Consider the following 9,258-nt stretch of genomic DNA (forward strand, 5'->3'; position numbering starts at 1 on the left):
TATATATATACAATGGAGTATTACATGGCAATGAGAAAGAATGAAATATGGCCATTTGTAGCAAAATGGATGGACCTCGAAGGTGTCATGCTAAGTGAAATAAGTCAGGCAGAGAAGGACAGATACGATATATTTGCACTCATAGCTCTAGCAGGAGAAACCTAACAGAGGACCATAGGGAGGGGAAAGGGGAAAGAGAGTTGGGGAGAGAGAAGGACACAAATCATGACAGACTATTGAATACTGAAAACAAACCAAGGGCTGAAGAAGGAGGGGATGGGGGAAGGAGGTGATGGTCATGGTGGGGGGCACTTGTGGGGAGAAGCACTGGGTGTTATATGGAAACCAATTTGACAATAAACTATTATTTAAAAAAAAAGAGTCAGACACTTAACTGACTGAGCTACTCAGGTGCTCCACAGATGTTAATTTTCTGAGGGAAGGAGCACAGAGTGTGCATCTCCTAGACTACCTACAGTAGTAACAACACAGTTCCACTGCCCATTGAGGTTGACCTCATGGGAAACCACTGTCAAACATCCTCACAGAGTACCTATGGTCTCGTCTCCCATAGCCCTCCCCAGAGTGTGTCATAGTTGCTTGTTTTCTTACCTGCATCCACCTTTTAACTGGAGACTTTAGGGCAATGACTTGTTTTTTTTGTATGGGATTTTGTTGTTGTTATTGATATTTAAATCCCCTGTACCTAGCTTGGTAGGCTTAAAATAGGGCCTTGATATTGAAAGTTTTGTTGCCTGTCAACTTCTATCTGAGAGAGAACTGTGTATGAATCAGCAATGATCTGAGGTAGGCAGCAGTTGCTGCATTTAATATACCAGGTTCAACAGAGTTTTCCTTAAAGGGACAAATGGCAGATTTTAAGTTTGCAGAAGGTCTCTGTGACAACTACTCAGTTCTATCTCTGTCAGTCAATGAAGCCCTAAACAACAGTAAACCAACAGGCATGGCCATGTTACTACCACTGTCTTCACAAAAGCAGGTAAGGAACTGTATGTGGCCCAAGACCCACAATATGCCTACCTTTGCCACAAAATGCCAACCTTCAAGAAGAGGTGGGAATTAGAAACATCCAATAAATCTAAGCAATACTTCCTAACAGCCATAGGTGCAGCCTCTGGACCAGTCTCAAAGTGGTGTGATTGGCTGCCTACATTCATTGTGGAAGAAAACACTAAATTTCAGTCAGAGGTTAGTCAAGACAAAAGTGGGCCGTGGGGGAAGAACCTTGTCTGGGAGGCATGGAGTCTACCCTCAGTCATCACTCTTCATAATAACACCGTTCATGGAGCGGTTACCTACCATGGGCCAAACATTTAACGGACGTCATCTTGTTTAATCCACAATGAACACTACAGAGTAGGAGTCACTGTTTCTGTTTTACACCTAAAGAAAAAGTGATGGAAGTCACTCAGACGTTGTATTTGAGAACCCAATGTTTGTATGAGGAAAAGGCAAGTTCAAGTCTGGGTCTGCCCACCTGCAGACGCTGTGTTTTCTCCGGACTCTGTAGTGGTGGGGGAATTGGGGTGGGGGTGGGGGATGAGGTGGGGGTGGGAAACCACTGTCATGGGAGGTCCCTCATGAATATTTTATAACAATGATCTGTAGTGACCAAATAATCATAACTTCTTTTCAAAAGATGATGCCAACATCCTTTTAACTCTGAAATCTGTCACCCGAAGATTAGGAAAAAACAACAACCCTGTTTGATGGAATTAAACAGCTTGGCTTAACAATTGTATTGAAGTTACATTCATTATCTAAGCAAAATGCAACAAACTGCACATTTTTGAAGAAAGAAGTCTCCGTGTTAAAACTGCTAGTATTTCAAAAGTAGAAAATACAGCATTTCCATAATACAACGGACTATTTTTATTTGAACACTTTGTAGAAGTGTACAAAAGTTCTAGTTTTTTGAGTTCTCATTAACATGAAATTAAATTCTTAAAATGGAACATTGATTTATAACATTCATACAACTTGCTAGATGTTCTACATCTGACAGGTTTTCTTATCTCTGCTTTCTTATCTACGGTCTTCTTCTATATAGATTTCATTAAAAAGAAGTATAAGGATTTTGGGGGGCAGGAATCATGAAAAACAGGCCTGTCATATAAGTGGCTCAAAACATGCTCTAAAAAGACTGCAAGAGTTGATTTGTTCTCCACTGGTTTTTGACCTAAACTCATTAGCTGCCATCTTTCAAAGGATGCAAATTTTACAGAGGCATTGCAGAAATAATGACTAGATTTTTAGGTATGCCTATGGAATTTTTCTTTTTGAGATGCTAATAAAAAAGTTCTTTGTTTTTGTTGGCTTTCTGAGTTTAAACGTGCTCACAAACACACACACAACAATAGTTTGAACAAATTCCCTGTTGAGGTTCAAAAACTGCCTGGCCCTTACCCTCAGGCTTAGAAAGTCTTTTCACTGACTCTGCCCTGCTTCTGCCCCCATGGATGCACCTCCTCCATTAGAGCATCTCAAAGTCTTCCTGCACTACAAATATCTCCTTGCCCTGTTAGCCTTTAAGAAATTCTTACCTAAAGTGTTTTTCCTTTCCTTTTACAAGGGTTTTAAAAAGTCAAAATTTAAAAAAAAAAAACAGCAATTTAAGATTCAGGTTATTTTGAAGCCTCCACAATCAAAGGCTGCACAAGTGAAGGTTCTGCTAGCACACTCACCCACGTGGTCCATATGTTATATTTTGGATAGCCAAGATGTTAAACATAAGCTTTAATAAATGCAGTGAGGCTAAAGGAAGTCAGGAATCGTGATATTTGCATATACTGTTTAACCATGATTTTGCTTGTACCAAAGGAAGAAAGACAACCTTGAGCATGAGAGCAGGGGGAAAAGTCATTGCCTACTTGGCTTTTACCAATTTGTGGGCATATAATCTAAATTTCAACTCTATCATCTGACTTCTGCTCTTGTTTTCTTCTTCATTTAGTTTTTACTTATCTTTTTTTCTCTTCTTTCATAAACTTATATCATGGGTCAAATAAAGAGAGAAGAAGCAGGGAAATTATATTCCTGGATACTAACATTCAGCTATGCTTGGAGATATAGTGAGGCCGCAGTAGATCTGACTTGCCTTGGACTCATGATTCGTGTGATGCAAGACACCATTCAGATGACTGTTGTGGTTGGTCTACAATTCAAGAATACTAATATCAGTATGTGGTGAAAAGAAAAGCCAAGGAGGAATATATCTTTGTTATTTGATTTCAAGCATATTCACAAATAGCTTCTAACGCTGACAAACGAGCAATGTGCAGGCCCTCTTCTTGTCCAGTAATACCAAATATCTGGAAGAAAACTGAAAAAGGAGAATCAAGCAAATTTCCTATCTTTGAATAGTCATAAAGCAAAACACTCAGATCTTTGGGAATATCATACATGAACTTTTTGATAAATACATCTCTCTTCAAAGCTAAAAAAATATGAATTGAGTTTTTACATATGAATCATAGTGTCTTATCCCACCCAGAATGACACAGAGTTAGAAATGGGAGAGCACTGGAAAGGAGGTTCTAGAGGCTGGCAGAGAAGGCAAGAGGTAGTTCATAAAAAATAGGATATGATGGGGGTGCCTAGGTGTCTCAGTTGGTTAAGCATCTGTCATGACCTAAGCCATGACTCAGGCTTAGATCATGATCTCACAGTCATGAGTTCATCCCCTGTGTCAGGCTCTGTGCTGACAGCGTGGAGTCAGCTTCAGATTGTCTTCCTCTGTGCCCCTTCCCTACTCATGCATGCTTTTTCTCTCAAACATAAAATAAACATTAAAAAAAAAAAAAGAAATAGGATAGAGTGCACTGCCAGAGAGACTCACAGCTGACCTTTATTGAGGGATCACTCTACCAAGCATGGGGCCAAGTGCTCTATATGCATGACCTCATGTAAACCTCAAAACAACCCCAGGATGTCATCTGTGCTGCCACTATTCTGCTACTAATGCAACTAATAATATTAGTTATGACTTATTGAGTGATTATTATATATCAAAAAACTGTGCTAAGCACTTCATATTTACATTTACTAACTTGGAACTCACAACAATCTATTAAATCAGTCCCTTTTCATAGATGAGATAATTGAGAACCACAGAGGTGAATTTACCGAATCCATATGCCTAGGGAAGCCACAATCTGTGTAAAGTGCATTGGAAGAGTGATCAATGCATCCCTTGACTGACAGGTCAAGTGCCATCTCCTATATAAGGCACTTTTTGGTGTATTACCTGGCAGAGTGATGCTGGGCTAGATACAAAGAGGATTCCAGCAGAAAGTGAGCATATACCTTGCTGCATGGAGCTATTAATGAGAACACAGCTGCGAGAGAGTTGCTTACCATGCAAATAATATTTCACTATAAAGCCAGAATCCTTTGCATGGACTTGCACCACATCAGGACCCAGAATGTTCCTTCCTCAAGCTCTGCATCTTTCCATCCCACCTACCCTCCAATTCCACCTAGCTTTAATAACCAATATTCCTGGGAAAATTTAAGGCACATCTCCTTTTCGGCAGTGCTCATCCCACTCTATTAAAATTGTTTCCTTCCATTTCCCTCTCTTCCACGGGATTGCACACTCAAATTTTTATTGTCAAAGTCCCTACCTCTCCCTTATTCCAGTGTCTCACAACTACTGAGTAGGTGGTTGAAAGGAAGCTTTGACTCAGAATGGAACCCAACTTCCTTTATGCTCAGAGAAATTAAACTGCCACAAAACAGTTAACTAGTAAGAGTCAGTGCTAGGATTTAGGTCCTTAGTTCTCTGGCCTAGCGTTCTCTTCGTTGTAACACACTGCCCCCAAATAGAGCAGAGACTGCTTAACTGCTGACCCCTGAATACAGAGCCAATAAATTGAAGAATTCAAACTACTGTTCAAGTCTTTTTGAGTTCAGATGTAATACTCTTCACAGAAAAGTAGCAAGGATTCCTTGGCAAAATGACAGTTGTGAAGGCATGATGTGGAAATGTGAAAAAAGCAGTGATACTACAGTGATGACACTATCCGTGATCAAACTAAGAACCAGCTTGGTGAAGGAAATCAAGGCATTATATGAGTCACTGCCTCAGAAACCAAAGATCCAAGCCAGATCCTTGACTCTGCCTTCAAGCCTCCATCTTCTAGGTTAGTCTTGGCTAATCCTTTCCTAAACTAGCAAAGCTCTTCTCCCTCTTGAAATCTTTACAGAGGCAACTTCAGATCTTGGCACCAAAGAAGGAAAAGGAGCTTCCAGGTTCTGGTCCAACATGTAAAGAGCTGAAAGTTATCCCTTTCATTCACACAACAAAGAGCTATGAACTGAAAATCAACAACTGCTTTTAGATCCACTTCCCCCAAATTGGAGAAATAGACAAAGAAATACAGAGACTCACAGCTCCTGGAACCACAAATTGATAGGAAAACCTAAACTGCAATTGATGGATTGTTAGAGGCTCAGTGTGGACAAGCTTGAGAGATAAATGGGGAAGACCTGCATACATTTGTCAGATTCCCTTTCAGGAACCTCACCAGATTCTCACAGTGAAGCTTAAAGAAAAATCCCCTCCTTTTTCTGCAGGCGAAAAGGAATAGGAATCCTTTCAAAGTACACTAAGAGCGTTGCAATTGCTGACTGTCTCAGGAGAAACTATTTTACAAGAGCCTAACCAATTCCAGTTTTACTAGAATTTCAAGGAAGGAAAATATCCAAATCCAGCTCTCTGTAGATTTCCTCCCCATCTAAGAGGGAAAAGGATGCTGAGAAGCACTCATCAAGAATGCCACAGCATAAGGGCACACACAGACTCCACTAAAACACTAAGACTTGAAATGCATATTCTACAACTCCGCTGCTACCTTCCTTTCTCTCTCTCTCTGGAATAATCAGACTATATAGTTTCTTTGGGTAACATTATCTTCTTTTTTTTCTCTTTGGCTCCTACCATATTCTCCTCTTTCTCTCTCTGAATTAAACCTTTTAGTCTCTCTGCCTGGCAATGTTCAATTTCTCTTTCTCCCCACCCTTGTCACTTCTCTATATATGCTCTTCCATCAGCACTGCCTCCATCTTGCTCATTTGTAGCTGGGATTTATGGTTTTATGCTTTTAGACTGTCCTTTGTCTTTTGTTGTTTTTGTTGTCCATTTTCTTTTTCTTCCCCCCCCCCCATTTGTTTTGCTTCTTTCTTTGATTTCTCTGTGCGTTTGCATGCTTTCCTTCCCTGTGTGTCAGTCTATTTTCCTTTTCAGGGGCACCTCAAGAAACAAGCCAAAGCACACATGGTAGAGAGTCCCAAATACCACTATGAATAGGCAAATAAAATAACCAAAGACACAAGAGAGACCAAGGGACACCATTAAAAGGAGACTTCCTGAATGGACAGGCCCTGTACAGTCAACAAGCCTCATTTAAAATAACAATACTCACAGATGTAGAGTGCCTAACAACCTTTTAAAACCGACAAGAGACAGAAAGCTAGCCAAAATGACAAAACGGAAGAACTCTTCTCTAAAGAAATTCCAAGAAGAAGTCGCAGATACAGAATTGCTCAAAACAAATATAAGCAACATAACTGAGCAAGAATTTAGAGCACTTGTCATAAAATTAATCACTGGGCTTGAAAAAAGTATGGAAGACATCAGAGAAGCTATGGTCCTTAAAAATAGTTGTTACGAATTAAGAAATGCTATAAATGAGATGCAAATAAAATGGAGGTGGCCACTGCACGGATTGAAGAGGCAGAGAGGAGAATAGGTAAATTAGAAGACACAGTTATAGAAAAAGAGGAAGTAAAAAAAAAAGAGATAAATTGATCCAGGAGCATGAAAGGAGAATTCGAAATTAATACAATCAAACAGAACAGGATCCATATCATAGGATTTTCTGAAGAAGAAAAAGAAAGAGAGAAAGGTGCTGAAGGGGAACTTGAACAAATTATAGCCAAGAACTAACCCAATCTGGGGAAGGAAACAGACATTGGAATCCAACAGACACAGAGAACTCCCCTCAGATGTAACTTGAATCAATCTTCTGCACAACATACCATAGTGAAACTGGCAGAATATAAGGATAAGGAGAGAATTCTGAAAACAGCTAGAGACAAAAGGGCCCTAACATATAAAGGGAAACATATCAGAGTAGTGACAGACCTATCTACTGAAACTTGGCAGGCCAAAAGAATGGCAGGATATGTTCAGTGTGATGAACAGAAAAAATATGCAGCCAAGAATCCTTTATCAAGCAAGCCTGCCATTCAGAATAGAGAGATAAAGGTTTTCCTAAATAAACAAAAATTGAATGAATTCATCACCACTAAGCCAGCCCTAAGAGAAACCCTAAGAGGGACTCTATGAGGGAAATGTTGCAAGGAACACAAGGTACCAGAGACACCACTACAAGCATGAACCCTATAGAGAACACAATGACTCTAAACCTATATGTTTCAATAACAACACTGAATGTAAATAGACTAAATGCTCCAATAAAAGACATAGGATAGCAGAATGGATAAAAAGCAAAATCCATCTATGTGCTGTCTACAAGAGACTCATTTTAGACCTGAAGACACCTTCAGATTGAAAGAAAGGGGGTGGGGAAATATCTATCATGTGACTGGAAGTCAAAAGAAAGCTGAGTAGCCATACTTATATCAGACAAACTGGGCTTTAAAGGCAGTAACAAGAGATGAAGAAGGGCATTATATAATATTTACAGGGACTCTCTGTCAGGAAGAGCTAACAATTATAAACATTTTTGAACAGAATTTGGAAGCACCCAAATACATAAAACAGTTAATCACAAACAGAAACAATCTTATTGAAAAGAATGTGCTAATTGCAGGGGATTTTAATACTCCACTTAGAGCAATGGATAGATTAAATAGACAAAAAATTACTAAGGAAACGAATAAATGGACTTGATATATTTAGAACTCTACATCTTGAGGCTAGAGAATTCACTTTCTTCTCGAGTGCACATGGTACATTCTCCAAAATGGACCACATAGTGGGTCATAAAGCAGCCCTCAATAAGTATAGTAGAATCGGGAACATACCATGCACACTTTCAGTTCACAATGCTATGAAACTTAAAATCAATCACAGGAAAATGTCTGGAAAACCTCCAAAAACATGGAGGTTAAAGAACACCCTACTAATGAAAGAATGGGCCAATCAGACACATAGAGAAAAAATTAAAAAATATATGGAAACAAATAAAAAATGACAATACAATGATACAAAATCTTTGGGATGCAGCAAAGGCAGTCCTAAGGGAAAGTACATTGCACTTCAGGCTTATGTCAAGAAACTAGAAAAAGCACAAATTCAAAATCTAACAGTGCAACTAAAGGAACTAGAAGGAGAGCAGCAACAGCATCCCAAACCTAGCAGCAGAAGACAAATAATAAAGATCAGGGCAGAAATAAGCAATATAGAATCCAAAAAACTGTTGAAGAAGTCAATGAAACCAAGAGTTGGTTTTTTTGAAAAAATAAAGAAAATTGGTAAACCTCTAGCCAGGTTCCTCAGAAAGAAAAGAGAGAACACCCAAATAGATGAAATCACGAATGAAAATGGATCTATTACAACCAATCCCTCAGAAATACAAACAATTATCAGGGAATACTATGAAAGATTATATGCCAACAAACTGGACAACCTAGAAGAAATGGACAAATTCCTAAATGCACATGCACTACCAAAATTCAAATGGGAAGAGATAGAAAATATCAACAGACCCATAACCAGTGAGGAAATTGAATCAGTTATCAATAATCACCCAAGAATAAAAGCCCTGGGCTAGAGCTTCCCTGGGAGTTCTACCAGACATTCAAACAGAGTTAATACCCAACTTCTCAAGCTATTCCAAAAAATGGAAATAGAAGAAAAACTTCCAGACTCATTCTACAAAGTCAGCATCACTTTGATTCCCAAGCCAGACAGAGACCCAGCAAAAAAAGAGAGAGAACTACAGACCAATATTGTTGATGAATACAGATGCAAAAATAGTCAATAAGATACTAGCAAATCGAATTCAACAGCATATAAAAAGAATTATTCACCATGATCAAGTATGATATGTTCCGGGATTACAGGGCTGGTTCAATATTGCAAATCAGTCAATGTGATACATCACATCAACAAAAGAAAAGATAAAAACCATATGATCCTGTCAATAGATGCAGAAAAAGCATGAGACAAAATACAGCATCGTTTCTTCAAAAATCCCTCTAGAAAGT

The sequence above is a fragment of the Suricata suricatta genome, chromosome 4 (assembly GCF_006229205.1).
Source record: "Suricata suricatta isolate VVHF042 chromosome 4, meerkat_22Aug2017_6uvM2_HiC, whole genome shotgun sequence".
NCBI classification, from domain to species: Eukaryota; Metazoa; Chordata; class Mammalia; order Carnivora; family Herpestidae; genus Suricata; species Suricata suricatta.